The sequence below is a fragment of the Adiantum capillus-veneris genome, chromosome 24 (genome assembly GCF_014529385.1).
Source record: "Adiantum capillus-veneris isolate H3 chromosome 24, ASM1452938v2, whole genome shotgun sequence".
In the NCBI taxonomy this organism is placed as follows: Eukaryota; Viridiplantae; Streptophyta; class Polypodiopsida; order Polypodiales; family Pteridaceae; genus Adiantum; species Adiantum capillus-veneris.
Window position 1 is genome coordinate 56,683,933 of NC_140954.1, and position 15,694 is coordinate 56,699,626.

Genomic DNA, 15,694 nt, shown 5'->3' on the forward strand with positions numbered 1-15,694 from the left:
AGAATCACCTCTTTATATGGACACAAAAGATCTTTTGACTTTCCACCTTCATATGTCTTTTGACTTTCCACCTTCATGTGTCTGTTGACTTTCCACTTTCATCTGTCTTTTCATTTCCTAAACTAACCCTTAGCTTATACACTTAATATGTTTTGAAAGAATTTTTATTTTCTGAGATTGGGGAGACCTAATCATGCAATTATTTATTAATGTTTGATTCAGAATGTCCATTTTAAAAATCCGCAAAACAAATGAGACCCATACACCCATCATAAAATATGTGACTTTTAATATGGATGCACAATGTAACCAACCTGATCCACACAAGAACACATGAATTCACATTGCACAAAGTTCACAGGTTTCACAATTAGATCACAAAGAGTTCGCATTGAGTTTATATTCAATTCAATTTACAAACAGGTTGTAGTGACATCCCTCCACCACCACCGATTCATACCAATGATCAATCCCTTCTTGTGGGCGAGGTGCCATCTAGTGATACATTCAAAAGACTCTCATCCTAGCTTGCCCAATCCTCAGAGACCCTTATTCACTTCTTTGTAGACTCTCTCAAAACGACATTGCTTTTCTGCTTTTGTATGGATGATATCTCTCTCCAGCTATTATGTGCCGTTCTTCGACTAGTTTTAGTCGCATGCCTTCTGTGCACTTGCTGGGCATTGAGTTATGGCCAACTCATTGTACCTTTATTGAGGGATTTCCCTCAGATTCCCACCACTTCTTTACTTTTGCATAGTTGTATGCTCCTTTGAGTATGCAAGGCCAGTAATATACAGAATTCTTTTGAGTGTGTACCACCACTTTGGGTCTCGTTACTTTGAAAAATTAAAGTTTTTGTGAGTTTTCAAGCTCTCTGAGGTTTCCCGCCCATTATGTCATAATTCTAGAAAAATGTGTGGGCAATAGAGACATCTGCATGTACTGAAAACCTCAGCAAAATTTGCATGCCCACCGTGGTAAAGGGGATCATGGATGTCTCCACACTAATTGCTGCCAATTGCAACCAATGCTGTCAGACGCAAACTTAATGGTTCAGCTTGACCTTCAAAGATACTTTGGCTTAATGCTATAACTCCTCTCACTAGACTCGTAGAGCTCTCGAGATGTAGCAATCATACCGATCCTCTTAAAGATGAGCGATGCCATAAGCTTATAATTGACCTTGTAACTTGTACTGACGCATTTCGTAGGCAGCATGTATCTCAACACCTGTTCATTGGTCTCAATGCTGTTTGTAGTTCTTTGAACTGGGCACAAAGAAGACTCAATATTAGAAAAGAGAACATAAATACAAGAGCGATAATAAAGCAGTAAATAAAGTAGCAAGTTAGTAAAATCATGGTGGTTCATCAACATGTTCATTCCACAAAGAGATGAGAGGAACAGGTATGGGAGGAGAAACTCTCTTGAATGTGTCAGGACAACGGTCCTACCCTAAAGGGAGCTTGCAATCCAAGGGCTATATAAAGGATGAGCCTATATATAGGACGGTTGGGTGGTGATTCGCCACACTCAAGCCTTGGGTTTGGGAATGAGCACTCAAGGGAGCCATTCTGCTATGGAGGTTGCCTAGCTGGTGTTCTTACAGAATTTATACTAAATATAAAGGGAGGAGGGATTCCGGCCTCCCCCCTTGCCACGTGTCTCTCTCTCTCCTGCATCTGGAAGCTTAAGGCGAGTGTGCCTTGAAAGAAATCGTCACACACACACACACACAGAAATGAAATGAAATAAAATGTTATATTAACGTCTTCAAAAGGCCAAAATGACCTATGAGACCAATCTGTTACAAAAATCTAATACCATGTCTGGGTACAAAAGAACTAGAACAAAGATACTATTACTAGAATCCATCCTCATCTGTGTTGAGGTTGGAGCTAGGGAGGATGCCGCCTGAGGGCCATGGCGAGGAGCTGCGTGGTATGCAGAGAACGAGAAGAGAGAAGAGAGCTCGACACAGTTGGAGAGCAAAACAACTCACGCTATTTTTTGATTAAATTGTTCTTTCTAAAACCTTACATTTAAAAGGCAATTTGCCATGCAAACTTTACTTTAACCGGATCTCTACTGCATGCCTATAAGAGGCTTTTCCCACGGGCTGGCCGACAAGGGCTTGAACCCAACAATGCCCCCCTCAAGCCCGAACTGGACAAGCAACTCATGATACCTCGAGTTTTTGGTTTACTCGTCAACTGTGAGTTTTAGGTTTTCTCACAACCAAGGATTTCTGGTGTATCCATAACCTGGTGCTATGATAAACCCCCCCTTGAACAGATAGGGTGTAGGTCAAAAAAGTTAGCTACCAAAAATGGAGTTTTTGGTTCATTGGCCAAACCTTGGGTTTAAGGTGTACCCAGTAACCTCATGAGAAGCGGGACAAAAATGGGACTTGAGAACAAAAACTGATAATTTGGGAGGTCTTACCACTCATGTGTGGCAGTGTCTAGAGCCCGTACAATTTTGACATGATGACAACTGACAAGCATGACAATAACTGACAACAAATAATGTAAAAGAGACTATGACTGAAAATATGATAACAAATCTAGGACACTAAACAAGGATGAATCCGTATACCACGTTCTTGATTCAAGTCTTCGTGCATGACAACTGGTACTTCATGGCTCCAAAATATCCTCTTCTTCATGTCTCTCGAGGACAACTCATATGTAAACCATTGAATTGCTAGAAGAACCTTCAGCACATATATGGTATGTTGTTTGTGCCAATTTTTGAATTCCTGTCGAACATTTAGAATCCCCCAATCCTCATTTGCATCCATGCTATAACAAAGTTTTGAGATGCCATAGGGAACTGGCACCACTTGTGAGGTGGTACACATATGCATCTTGAGATGCTGTGAAAATTGCCCAAAAAATGTTCCTTTATTGCTTGCCTTTTGAGATGCAAGGATCTCACCGCCTTGTAGAACTGCCTGCAAGAAGCACAGCGTTTTGAGATGCTTGCAAAACTGCCCTCTGTGATGGGGAGTCACCTCTTCTGCAGTGCCTAGGAAGCAGCGTTTTGAGATGCTATGTCCTTCAATGCTAGCGCCTTCTTCAACTGCAAGGGAATTCCAGCGTTTTGATATGCTATGAAGATTTTGTACCTTCAACCTTTGACTAGCAACGTTTTGATAGGCGATATGCCTGCCTACGTCTACCCGTCTAGGAACAACTGCCTCCCTTGGGCTCTGCGAGGACATGAGCGTCTTGAGAAGCACCGCTAGTAAGCGTCTTGAGAAGCCAACGCCAAGAGCAAGGCTCTGATACCAGTTGTTGGGGTTGGAGCTAGGGAGGATGCCGCCTGAGGGCCATGGCGAGGAGCTGCGTGGTATGCACAGAACGAGAAGAGAGAAGAGAGCTCGACACAGTTGGAGAGCAAAACAACTCACACTATTTTTTGATTAAATTGTTCTTTCTAAAACCTTACATATAAAAGGCAATTTGCCATGCAAACTTTACTTTAACTGGATCTCTACTGCATGCCTATAAGAGGCTTTTCCCACGGGCTGACCGACAAGGTCTTGAACCCAACAATCTGCACTCTGGATGTCGAGAGAGTATGGCTCGAATCCTCTGCTGTAGTCTCCGTCGATGCTGTGTAGCCCCTCTCCTCAATCGTGGCCGTCCAGATCTCCGTAGCTCTAGTGCTCGGTCGATAAGAGTGCCGGTAGTGGTCGAACGAGTGTGGGCCAAGCTCTACAGTGATGGCTGCTCCTCTGGCTGTCCCATATCTAGTGAAAAGAAATCTATAATCTGTCTCTAGGACTCTCTCTCTCTCTCTCTATCTCTCCCCAATAAAGTGTCTCTATATCTGTGTAACTCAAGTAGATATAGCCTAAGACATCTCTGATCCTCATAACTCATGACCCTAGAGAAAGGACCGAAACCCTCTCTAAATAAGCACTCGAAACGGCCCCGTATCTCATAGTACACTGTGCAATGACATATGTAATGTAGCTCTGTCTCTGGCTCTAGCTGGCATAAGCGGCATATCCTTTCGCCTGGATCCTCAGTGCACAGGCATCTATAGATCCCATCTATATAGACAAAGTCCGTCTCCCATGTAAAGGTGTAGCGAGTAGGGGCTACTACCCGTGGCATGTGTGCTACATTAAACTGGAAAGAGATGGTCATCGACACAAGGGCATGATCGTCTGTGACACTAACAGGTTTGGGTCCAACTATGAGGTCTTGGATACTAGAGATAAAGCTCGGCTGTGCCATGACGTAATCCACTGTGCTGGCTCCATGTTTGTGTGGAAAGAGATGGTCATGGACACAAGGGCATGATCTTCTGCCACACCAACAGGTCTGGATCCAACTGTGAGGTCTTGGATACTAGAGATAAAGCTCGGCTGTGCCATGACATAATCCACTGTGCTGGCTCCATGTCTATGTGGAAAGCATGTAAAACCTCCCGCAACAAGAAATCTCTGTAGGCCATTCAAAATGGCCAATCCATGTGCAGTCCCCATGTCTATCAAGTGTTGTCTATACTCAGTATACTCCACATCCTGTGATAATCTAGATACGCCCATCTTTGCAACATCCAACTCCCTCAACATCTCCTCTGAAGTTTGCATAAAATATTGTCTAGGGATGGTGACATTATCATCGTGGGGGACTTCAATGCTAGAACTGCCCATCACCTATGTCATCATCTAAAATGGAAAAGGGAGACTTTCCTCTAGGTGGTGCATATACTGACGTACTCGTCGCAGGAAAGTAGCAAATAGCAATGTAGAGATATCTATCTTTGCCTTCAATCTCACCCACAAGTACCTAGCCTACTCATCCTTACGTGCTATATGTATCAATGGCTACTCTTCCCAGAATAAAATTGCCACTCCCATTGAGCCCCATCCTCTGTGCTCTGATTGAGTCTCCTGTATGCAAGTTGTCCCCCATCTCTATCCACTGACATGCGACATAGACTGCCCAAGGGCCTGATCTGTCACAAATTGCTGACATGTCAAGTCGCTGAAGAACGAAGCCAACCTGCAGATCCTGACCGAGGGGCCTAATCCCTAGCAGTAGTATAAGAAGCAGAAACAGAAACAGAAGAAGCAATAGAAACCAGCTTGCAAAGTCTTGCCGAGCAGCCTATCTTTAAAGAGGAGTTCCCACCAACTTATGGGACCCGTTCAGATGGGGCCCAAGTCACTAGAAGTCAATCTAGAGCGCACACACACACACACAAACGTAAAAGATGATGACGTGGCAGTTGTACAAACGCCCTGCAATTTGCGTTGACATGCTGACGTGGTAGGTGTACGGAATTCCACGTTCCACGCTGGTGGGTGATGGCGTGGCAGGTTGTAGAATTCCCTGAAATTGCGTTGGTTGCTTTTGGGAGGCCAGATGCTTTTCATTGTAATTGCTTTTAGAGACCAAGGGCCTTTAAATGTGTGCCAAGCTCATTTCAGTGTGAAGGTGCAGAGCTTGGAGTACCGGCATTGTATTGTTCAAGCAATATAAAGAAATACCGAAAGGGGTGCCAAGGTTTGGGGCCAGTGCTCTCTTGGGGTGGAACACCGCCACTCCGTGTCTCGTGTGTCGTGCATCTCTTTCAATTCAGTATTATTTGAAGTGCTTAAAGTTCTTAAGTCTGTTCTTTTCCATTGGCACGTGGTGCTCGTCCCCGTGACATGATGTGTCTCATCGTAGAAGATGATGTCCCTCCCAGTGAAACTATATTCAAAAGCACCCACATCAAGGCATAGAGATCCATTACAACTCTAAGTAGCAACTTTGAGTGTGGTCCCATTATCCATAGGTCTCGCACCGTCAAGCGGAGCGTCGCTCCATATCACCACTCTTCCATCTCGTAGCCAAGCTTTTGAGTTAACCAGCTTTTGGGGCTCTGCTTTTGGCATCCCTTGTAATCTTTAAATAAGCAAGTAGGCCTCTCATAACACAGAGCATCTGGACGCAGAGTCTGAGTGTCAGCGCCTGCCTGCACTCTTGTACTTTGAACACAGATTAATAAAAAGAAATACCAAAAGGGGCGCCAGTCTTTGGGACCAATATCTCTAGGCACGGAACTCCGTCGGGCCATTGTCGAATCAATTGTGAACTGTGAACTGTTATGAAGTGAATATTTGTGGTGTCGCGGTAGATTCTCGACTTGGAGTGTCCAAGTCTGTTACAGTGGTATCAGAGCGCGGCCGATTTCTCTCCTACGAGAAATCCGATCCTTTTTACGCGACCTATGGCTTCAGGCAAAGATCAATCGACTCCCTCTGCATCCGGAGATGCGGGAAGGGATCACTACGAAGATTCATGCGAGTACGCCCGCCTCGGCCTACTCAGGCAAAGCGTCAAGAGATGGAGCGTCGACAATTGATCGGCGATGCAACTACGATGATGCTTAATTTTGCAAAGGAATTTTGCAAAGGACCCGAAATTTGCAAAATATATGAGCCAGACTTCTTTTGATGAGGTGCATACGCAGTGGCAGAAGACCACAAAACCACCCCGAAAACCCGCTCTCAAGAAACCTCCTACTCCCAAGAAGTATACAGAGAAAGAATTAGCAAAGGTGGTGGATGCACGAATTGCTCAGCTTTTTGACGTGCAGAACAAAGCTAAAAAGCACGAAAAAAAGCAGAAGAAAGGCACCGACTCCCCGAGTTATTTGGGTCGTCAATCTACATTTGAAAAGGCAAGAAAGCAGAAGAATCGTGTTCGATTTGAAGGAGTACCCAGTTCTTCTTCTTCTTCTGACAGTTCTTCTAGCTCATCTGACTCGAGCGAAGAAGACCGAAAAGGCAAAAAGCGAAGCAAAAAGCAACACTTCGGAAAAGGGCAAGAAAAAGGCAAAGAAGTCTAAATCTTGCCCCGTGGTTGACAGTTCTACAGAGGACTTGTCTAGTTCGGACTCGGATGACAGCAGCTTTTATGCAAAGAAGATGAATTTTTACAAAGCCAACCACTATGACTTTCTGGAAGACAAAAGCAAGAAAGTACGAGAGTTTAAGGAAGGTGGACAATCAATTAAATTTGACACGTTTTCTGGTTATAGAGATGCTTCGAAGGCTTTGTCTTTTATACAGCAGTTTGACATAGCTTTCTCGGGAGGGCGTTACTCAGAGCACTCTAAGATTCCGAGAGCTGCCTCTTAATTTAAGGGGAATGCTCGAACTTGGTGGTCCATGGTTCTATTAAACAAGACAATGCCAGTTAAATGGCTGAAATTCAAAAGGATTTTTATTTCTTCTTGGCTGACTCGAGAGTATGAACGCGACATACGAACTGCTTGGAACCATCTTCGGATGACCAAGAAGAATACAGTGGACGCTTATTGCAAGAGATTCTGGAGCTCTTTTCTACCTGCCTCTTCATTTAAGAAGATCTTGTTCAAGGAACAGGTTGAGCGGTTTACCTTGGGTCTTCCTACAAAGATCCGAGATCACTGCTTAGAACAAAAGTCAGCTTCCATTCAGGAGTTGATGAGTCATGCGAAACTGGGTTTTGCCATTCACTCAGGCAGTTTGACCTACCCCACCGATGAGATCATGACGCAAAGAGCCGAACAGACTTCGACAAATGAAAGTAGAAAGAGAAAGAGCAATCCGGAAAAGAAAGAGAAGGATGCACGGCCCAAACTCACTCCTCAAGAGAGGGCTCGCTACATCAAGGAGGGGAAGTGCTTTGGATGCGGGGAAACTGGGCATATCTCCGCGAAGTGCCCTAAAAAGGCACAGAAAGAACAGAACGACAAGGACGATGAAAGGCCTGAGAGTTCGAGAGCAGCTGAGGAACGTGGAAGAAAAGGCAAGATGAAAACAGGATTGGTTCCAGATTGCGTGGGTACTGATCCCAGCACGATGGACGAGAGTACAGAACTTTGCCGAGCTTGGGGCAAAGTGAAAGACCAAGAAGCCCTGATCTTCTTTGATGGAGGAGCCAAGGCCAGCTTCATTTCACCGGAATTGACGGTGCAGCTCAAGATCTCTCCCCATTGGATGGGACCACTTGCAGACGCAGTTCTAGCGGCACCCGGCAGGGACGTAGCCATGACAGCTGTCATTGGCAAACTTCGGTTGCATTGTCAGGGGTATTTGGGGCATGAGGACTTTTACATAATGCCTTTGGAAGGTTGTGATGTTCTCTTGGGAATTCCCTGGTACCACAAGAACAACGCCGTGGTCGACTATCGGGTGAGAAAAGCAACATTGACCACAGAGAAGGGCAGAACCATTGTACTCGATGTAAAACTTAAGGGCGAGTCTGTTCCAATTGTATCGGCTTCGGCCATTTCAAAATTAATGAAATCCGGTCTGTTTGTTTACTCGATCTTTATGAAAGAGTTGAGTAATAGGACAAGACAAATATGTCTGAACTTGATAAAGAACGCTAAGATTTTCTCCACTCTCATGCCGATTGCTTCTCAAAGGGCCTGCCAGGCGAGTTACCACCCGCTCGTCCTGAAGATTATACCATTGATCTGATACCTGGAAGCACACCACCAAACCGGCCACCCTACCGTGTGAGCCGAGCCCAAACAAAAAGATTATGAACCAAGTGAAAGACCTCTTGGGAAAGGATCTTGTCTAGCCTAGTACTTCACCGTATTGCTCTCCAATGTTGTTGGTTTTGAAGAAAAAAGGACCTTGGAGAATGTGCATCGATTATAGAGCTCTCAACAAAATCACCATCAAGACCAAATTTCCGATTAATATACTTGACCGACTTCAGGGATCCTCGTGCTTTAGCAAGATCGACTTGAAAAGTGGATATCATCAAATTCGAATCGCGTCGGGAGATGTCTACAAGACAGCCTTTCGGACGACTTTTGGGTTATTTGAGTTTTTGGTGATGCCTTTTGGCCTAACCAATGCTCCTGTAACATTTAATCGGATGATGGACAGGATTTTTCGAGAGTACAAGCTATTTGTTGGCACTTTCTTTGACGATATCATTGTTTTCTCCAAGATTGAGGCAAAACATAGAGATCATCTGCTTCAAGTCTTTCAAGCATTACGATCACATAGTGATTAATGCGAAGAAAAGTGAATTTTTCCTACCAGAGATACACTTTTTGGGTCACATTGTGTCAGCAACAGGAGTGCAGATAGATCCGGCCAAGATAGAGACTATCCGTGATTGGCCCGATTTGAAGAATGTCCATGAAGTTAGAAGCTTCTTGGGATTGTATTCGTACTACAGGCGGTTCATTCAAAAGTTTTCAGAGGTTGCTTCCCCTTTGCATATCTTGACACAGAAAGGAGTCCCTTTCTCGTGGGGACCCACAGAAGTGACTGCCTTTCAGACTTTGAAAGAGAAATTGACTACGGGACCAGTTTTGACTTTGCCAAACTTGTAGAAGTCATTTGAAGTATGTTGTGATGCTTGTGGTCGTAGTCTGGGTGCGGTCTTAATGCAAGAAGGCCATGTCATTGCTTAGGAGAGCCGATTGTTCTCAAGGACGGATTTGACAACACAGGTTTATGAGGAAGAGCTTTTCGCGGTTATCCATGCTCTTACTCAATGGCGGCATTACCTGCTCGGACAAATTTTACTGTCTTTACAGACCATCAGAGTTTACGCTACTTCTTGTCACAGAAGCAGCTATAGGAAAAGTAGATGCGGTGGGCGAACATCTTGTTACAGTTTCACTTCCAGATTGTCCATGTGCAGGGACAGAAGAATTTGGTGGCAGATGCTTTGTCTCGGAAGCCATTGGTTCTGGCTATTTCCGTGATTCACCATAGGAGCTTCGAGGATATGGTCGATCAGTATGCCACGGATACGGATTTTGCAGACATTTTCACACGGATACGGGATGGGGAGATAGTAGCGGGATATTCCATTCGGGATGGCTACTTGATGAGGAAAACCATGTTTTGCGTTACACAACCGTTGAGGGAAAAGGTTATGACTGAATGAGACTGTCCGACTTTTACAGGTCACCGCGGCATTGCTACCACCTTGAAAGGGGTAGAGAGATACTTCTTTTGGCCGAGACTCAAGAAGGATGTGGACGAGTTTGTGCGCAGTTGCTTGGTATGCCAAAAGGTCAAGTTTGATAGGCATAAAGCACAGGGATTGTTACAGCCTTTGCCCATACCACCCGCCCCTGGGAAAGTATTGCAATGGATTTCATTTTTGGTCTCCAGAGAACACAGAGTGGTCATGATGGTATTTGGACTACTATTGACAGATTTAGCAAGTAGGCTCATTTCATTCCAATGAAGAAAACAGTCAAGCCGGATCACTTAGCGAGACTGTTTGTGGCCCAGATTTTTAGATTACATGGCATGCCCGAGACGATTGTCTCCGACAGGGACCCCAGATTCACGAGTTTGTTTTCGAAGGTAATTTGGGAGAACACTGGCACGCGGTTGCAGTTCTCGTCATCTTTTCACCCGCAGACTGACGGGCAATCTGAGATTGCCAATTCAGTAGTTTTAGATTTATTTTAAGTCTTATATCTCGAATCAGAAGACTCAATGGAAAAAGTATCTACCTTTGGTGGAATTTGCCTACAACAACACGATACACTCTTCGACGGGGAAGGCGCCATTTGAGATTATTGAAGGTGCTGCGAAGGTTCCACCCTTCCTAAGCACGAAAGATAAGATTTTTGAAGCTGATGAGAAAACGCGCGACTTGGACACGGCTTTTGCCAAGGTCCGCGAGGCTTTGCAAAAATCTCAGGAAAGACAGAATAAGGCAATGGATCGCCATCGTCACGATTTGAAATTGAAGGAGGATGATGGGTGCTCTTACGTTTTGAGAAGGCACGCCTGAGAAAGAAGAAGGAAAAGGAGAGGCTTTTGCCAAAGCTTAGTATGTGATACTACGGACCTTTTCAGATCTCCGAAAAGATCAACGATGTCTCCTTCCGACTGAAACTGCCTGACACTTGGAGGATTCACAATGCATTTCATGTGAGTGTCTTGAAACCTTTTAAAGGAGATGTACCCGAAGATGGGGAGCCTGATGAGCAACCTGAAGTGGAAGAAAACGAGGAGATCCTTGTTCCTAAACAGATTTTGGTACATAAGGACAAAAGGAATAAGGGTAAAGTAAGAAGGCGCTTCTTGGTTAAATTCAAGAACTATCCTGCATTGGATGCGAAGTGGATGGAGGAGGAGGACCTAGCGGATACTCCTCAAATTGTGAACCTTTACCTTGAAGCTTTTGGTTTAGCATAGTCTACTCCAAATGGAACCCCGAATTCAGCTTGGCCGGAGATCTGGTGCAGTAAAGAGGGGAGTTACTCCGCTCCTTTGTCAACAGATGCCTCGATTTTTGAATACTAGAGTCACTGATGTCTCTTTGAGCTTCAGGGATACTGAGAGCTGACAGTATTCTGCTGTATGACTTTATGAAATGGAATTCCTGAACATGAAACTGATTTGTTCTTGACTTTTTTGGAGTGGAGGAACCGATAGACGAAATGATTGCAGCATTTTGGTTTGAAGATCTTCAATAGACATGGTTGCGATAGGGGTTAGTCAATCGGGCATCTATGAGGTCCTGAGTGGATCTAGATGCGATTGCTAACTGCATTGCAGATAAATCATGGTCTAAGATCCAAATGGATGTTGAATGTGATTTGTCTTGTGATGTCAAGTGATGTCCTATGATGTCGTGTGAAGTGACTGTCAATTGGTACATGTGCTAGATGTGCGTTCCTAGCGCGTCGGTACTAACAGTCAGTGTCTGCTAAGACAGTTTATGGCCTCTGTCTGTTTTGCAGGCGTAATAGAGGGCGATTACAATGCTTTCAAGAGGGGGGTATGTCACAAACTGATGACGTGGTTGCCCTGTACACGCACACATCCTCTCTTAAGCATGAATTGCAGGCTGGCCAGCATCAGAAATCCCTTAAAATGCTGACGTGGAGCTGCAGTACGGACAAGTCCGCAATTCGCGGAAAAGATGCCATGTGGCAACATGTACGGACCTCCGCGTTTTACGGAAAGCTGAGGCAGTTTTTTGGCTACACACTTCTGGCTGAAGTTTTACGCTGGAGCCTTTTTTTTAAGGTTGCTTTATTTTATTAAAGCATAAGAGAAAGAGAGAGAAAGAGCCTTTGCTTTATTTTATGAGGGCTTTTAAAAATAGCCAAGCTTTTGAGTTAACCAACTTTTGGGGCTCTGCTTTTGGCATCCCTTGTAATCTTTAAATAAGCAGGTAGGCCTCTCATAACTCAGAGCGTCTGGACTCATAACTCAGAGTGTCTGGACGCAGAGTCTAAGTGTGAGCGCCTGCCTGCACTCTTGTACTTTGAACACAGATTAATATAAAAAGAAATACCAAAAGGGGCGCCAGTCTTTGGGGCCAATATCTCTAGGCACGGAACTCCGCCGGGCCAGTGTCGAATCAATTGTGAACTGTGAACTGTTTTGAAGTGATTATTGTGGTGTCATGGTAGATTCTCGACTTGGGAGTGTCCAAGTTTGTTACATCTCCCTCTTCAAGTGTGTTTCGTGATCGCACCTTTGAAAGCTACTTCTTGAGTGATGCAATCTCCTCATCTTGGGCAGTCACACGACCTTCAAGCATGTTTATCTTGCTTTCTTGAGCCAGCACGCGTTCTTCAAGCGTCTTTATTGTGCCTAGGAGATTGCGGTTAATCTTGTTGATGGCCTCGCACATTTCTTCTTTGCATTTTTGAATGGTCTGCTCCAGAGGGTCGTCCTTGTCAACTTGCTTCTTCATGTTCGAGAACCACAATGGGAGAGGGAGAGGTAGAGGAATCCAAACCAACCCGAGAAGGGGACCTGAAAGATTCCACTACGTTCACACAAAGACTGCCATGCCTAATGGGCAACAAGACATGCAACAGATAGTGAAGCTGATACGATCAAACAAGCTGAAAAGGGAGAGAGGGTGGGTTGCTGAAGATGCAGGTAGAGGGCAGGCATCGAAGATGACAAGAGCAAGTCAGTACATAGCAAAGCATGGTTTTCTATTGCGCATTAGGGTTTGTGTTGCAGATTTTTGCTAATTTGCTACGAATTAGGGTTTTTTGCTATGGATTATGGTTTTTGCTACAGATTAGAGTTTTACTGATCTGCTGCAAATAAGGGTTTTCTACTGCAGATTAGAATTTCGTTGATTTGTTGTAGATTAGGATTTTGCCTGTAATTTAGGGTTTCGCCTGGTTTTAGGGTTTGGCCTGTTGCAGTATGCACACAATGCATTCACTTGCATATTGGGCAGAGAGAGAGAGAGAGAGAGAGAGAGAGAGAGAGAGAGAGAGAGAGAGAGAGAGAGAGAGAGAGAGACCGAATGAAATGAAATGATATATTAACCTCTTTAAAAGGCCAAAATGACCTATAAGTGTCACAAGATGGACACCAGGTGCCAATAGAAAAGAACAGACTGAACAAACTTTTAGCACTTCAATAACAACTGAACTGAAAGAGAGAGACGACACGCAACACGGAGTGGCGGAATTCCACCCCAGAGACTATTGGCCCCAAACCTTGGCGCCCCTTTCGGCATTTCTTTATATTGCATCAACACAGTACAAGCCAGTACACCAAACTCTGCACCTTCTGGTTCTCTTCTTCAGGGCTTCGACACGTCAGCAGTTTGTGACATATCCCCTTCTTAAAAGAGAATAATCGTCCGCGATTACAGCATACCTACAAAAATTTGTAGGTATGCTGTAATCCCTGTTAGCTCAAAAATTTCCGAGGGACAATCAGTTTGCCCTTTTTGTTAAGGAGTTAGCTTCTCCTTCCGGCTCTTTTGATCAAGAAGTTAGCTTCTGCTTTCGTCTAGATCGGAACTCTTGATATTCCGGCGTAGTAAAATTAGCCATCACACCCAGACCGTACTGATCTTCCACGGGTGTCTTGATGCACTAAAATTACATACCCAAGCAATCTCATCCAATTAGGAATATTCAATGGTTGGCACATCAAAATGCAACACAAATACTCACATATGCATGTTACAAGACATAGAAACATAAAGCCGCTGATGAGCACTCCTCTTGCATAACCTAACAAGGTCCAGGCCGCGAGATATTCAATGACTCCCTCATCACTCCTCCCGCATAACCTAAAAAGGTCCAAGCCTGCAGATATAGAGGCCTTTTACAACCAAATGCCCCCAAGACTGTAGCCTGCGTCATTTGGAGGTGCTGAGAGTAACCATTGCTCAGACTTCTTAATACTCCTCCCGCATAACCATTCAGGTCCAGGCCGAGAGTCACAACAACACTTTTCAATCATCCTTTCTCACTACTCCACCCGGGAGTAAAATCACCAATCATTGAAACCAATATTAAAACCAGAGTCAAACATTTCAAGTCGGCACCAAGACAAGTTTAAAACAGATACCATCCATTTCAAATAAATTTCAAACAAATTTTCAAGCAATACTTTCTAGAAATAAAGAAAAACAAGTAGAGAGAGTTGATTCGAGGTTTTGTTTGGACAATTGAACTTTGAGGACGACTGGCTTGTCCTTCTGCATCATGGTGATGGTTCGGTTCCGAACCTGGAGAGTTGCATCATTCTTGTCGTGCCAAGGCATGCCCAAGAGAACGTCGCAATTGCCCAACTTCATGATGTGAAAATCAGCTTTTCCATGATAATCTTGAATAGTCATTGGAAGAGCACTAATAAGCGGTACCACTTTCTGAGTTTGCCCCGTGGCTAGCTCAGCTTCAATTTCTCCACCCTCTACATCATAATCAAAGTGCATCTACTTTAAGAATTCTGGATGGATGAAGTTCTCTGTAGCTCCGGGGTTAAAGAAAATAAGGGCTTTGAAACCATTGACATTGCCATATGCTCGACACAATTCATTTATACTCTCAAGGCGATGCCATAAATATCAAGAACTAGTCCAATAGCGGGTCTAGCTCTCTTAGCAGGAGGTGGCGCTGGGGTTCTTTTGACCGTTGGTACGGGCGTCGGCTCCTCTGGTCTATCAGTGCGTTTGGGACAATTAGAATGATTATGCCCTGTTTGAAAGCATCCAAAGGATCGGCCTTCTTGTAGTAAGGTGTCTCGTTGTTGAGGCGTCAAACGAAGCCTTTGCGGTTGATTTTCACGACTCTAGAGAATTTGTTCGTTGTTGCCGAGAGTTGTGGTTAGTGGCCGGAGATTCTTCTGTGGTAAACTCTAGCTTTCCCTTCATCAGTTTGTAGCCGACCGCAACATGGTCCATAAGTTCTTGCATGGTGGAGACTTGCTTGGATATACAATATTCTTGCAATGGTGATGGTAGTCCAATGGTGTATCGCTCGCATTGGGCCTCCAAGGGAATAGATCTAAAGGAGGACACCAGAAGGTACACGTCGAGAAGCCTTTGGTTATATTCGTCCATGGTTTCGGTGGCAAGCATTTCAAGTTGCCCCACTCTGCCAAAATCCGGACTTCAAACATAGAAGTCATGTAACTACGTGCAAAAACTGTCTTGAAAGCTTGCCAGGTCCTTGGAGCATGCGGTTGTGTCGCGACTGAACTCCACCATTGCATAGCATTATCTTTAAGAAATCTCGCTGCTCGAGAAATCTTGGAATCTTCTGTATAGTTCCCCAAAGCATAGATGTTGTTGAATTGCTGTAGGAACTGCAATGCTTTCTTGCGATCCTTCACCCCGAAAAAAGCGAAAAAGTTGACTATCGTGCCGCCATCTTTGAAATCGTTGGGTTGGTTAGACGCATATCTCGGGTATGGATAATAAGG

General features: G+C 44.5%; 1 protein-coding gene and 1 pseudogene across 1 annotated transcript in view; both read right to left on the reverse strand.

The window, feature by feature from the left end:
- Positions 1-375: 375 nt before the first annotated feature.
- APC4 (Transducin/WD40 repeat-like superfamily protein) overlaps positions 376-15,694 on the reverse strand; it is a 50,945-nt gene continuing 35,626 nt past the window's right edge. Inside the window, exon 20 of the mRNA XM_086499053.1 lies at positions 376-1,271. The gene's annotated coding sequence lies outside the window, so the exon portion shown is untranslated. The remainder of the gene's footprint in view (positions 1,272-15,694) is intronic.
- On the reverse strand, positions 1,352-3,858 carry LOC147426411 (uncharacterized; annotated as a pseudogene).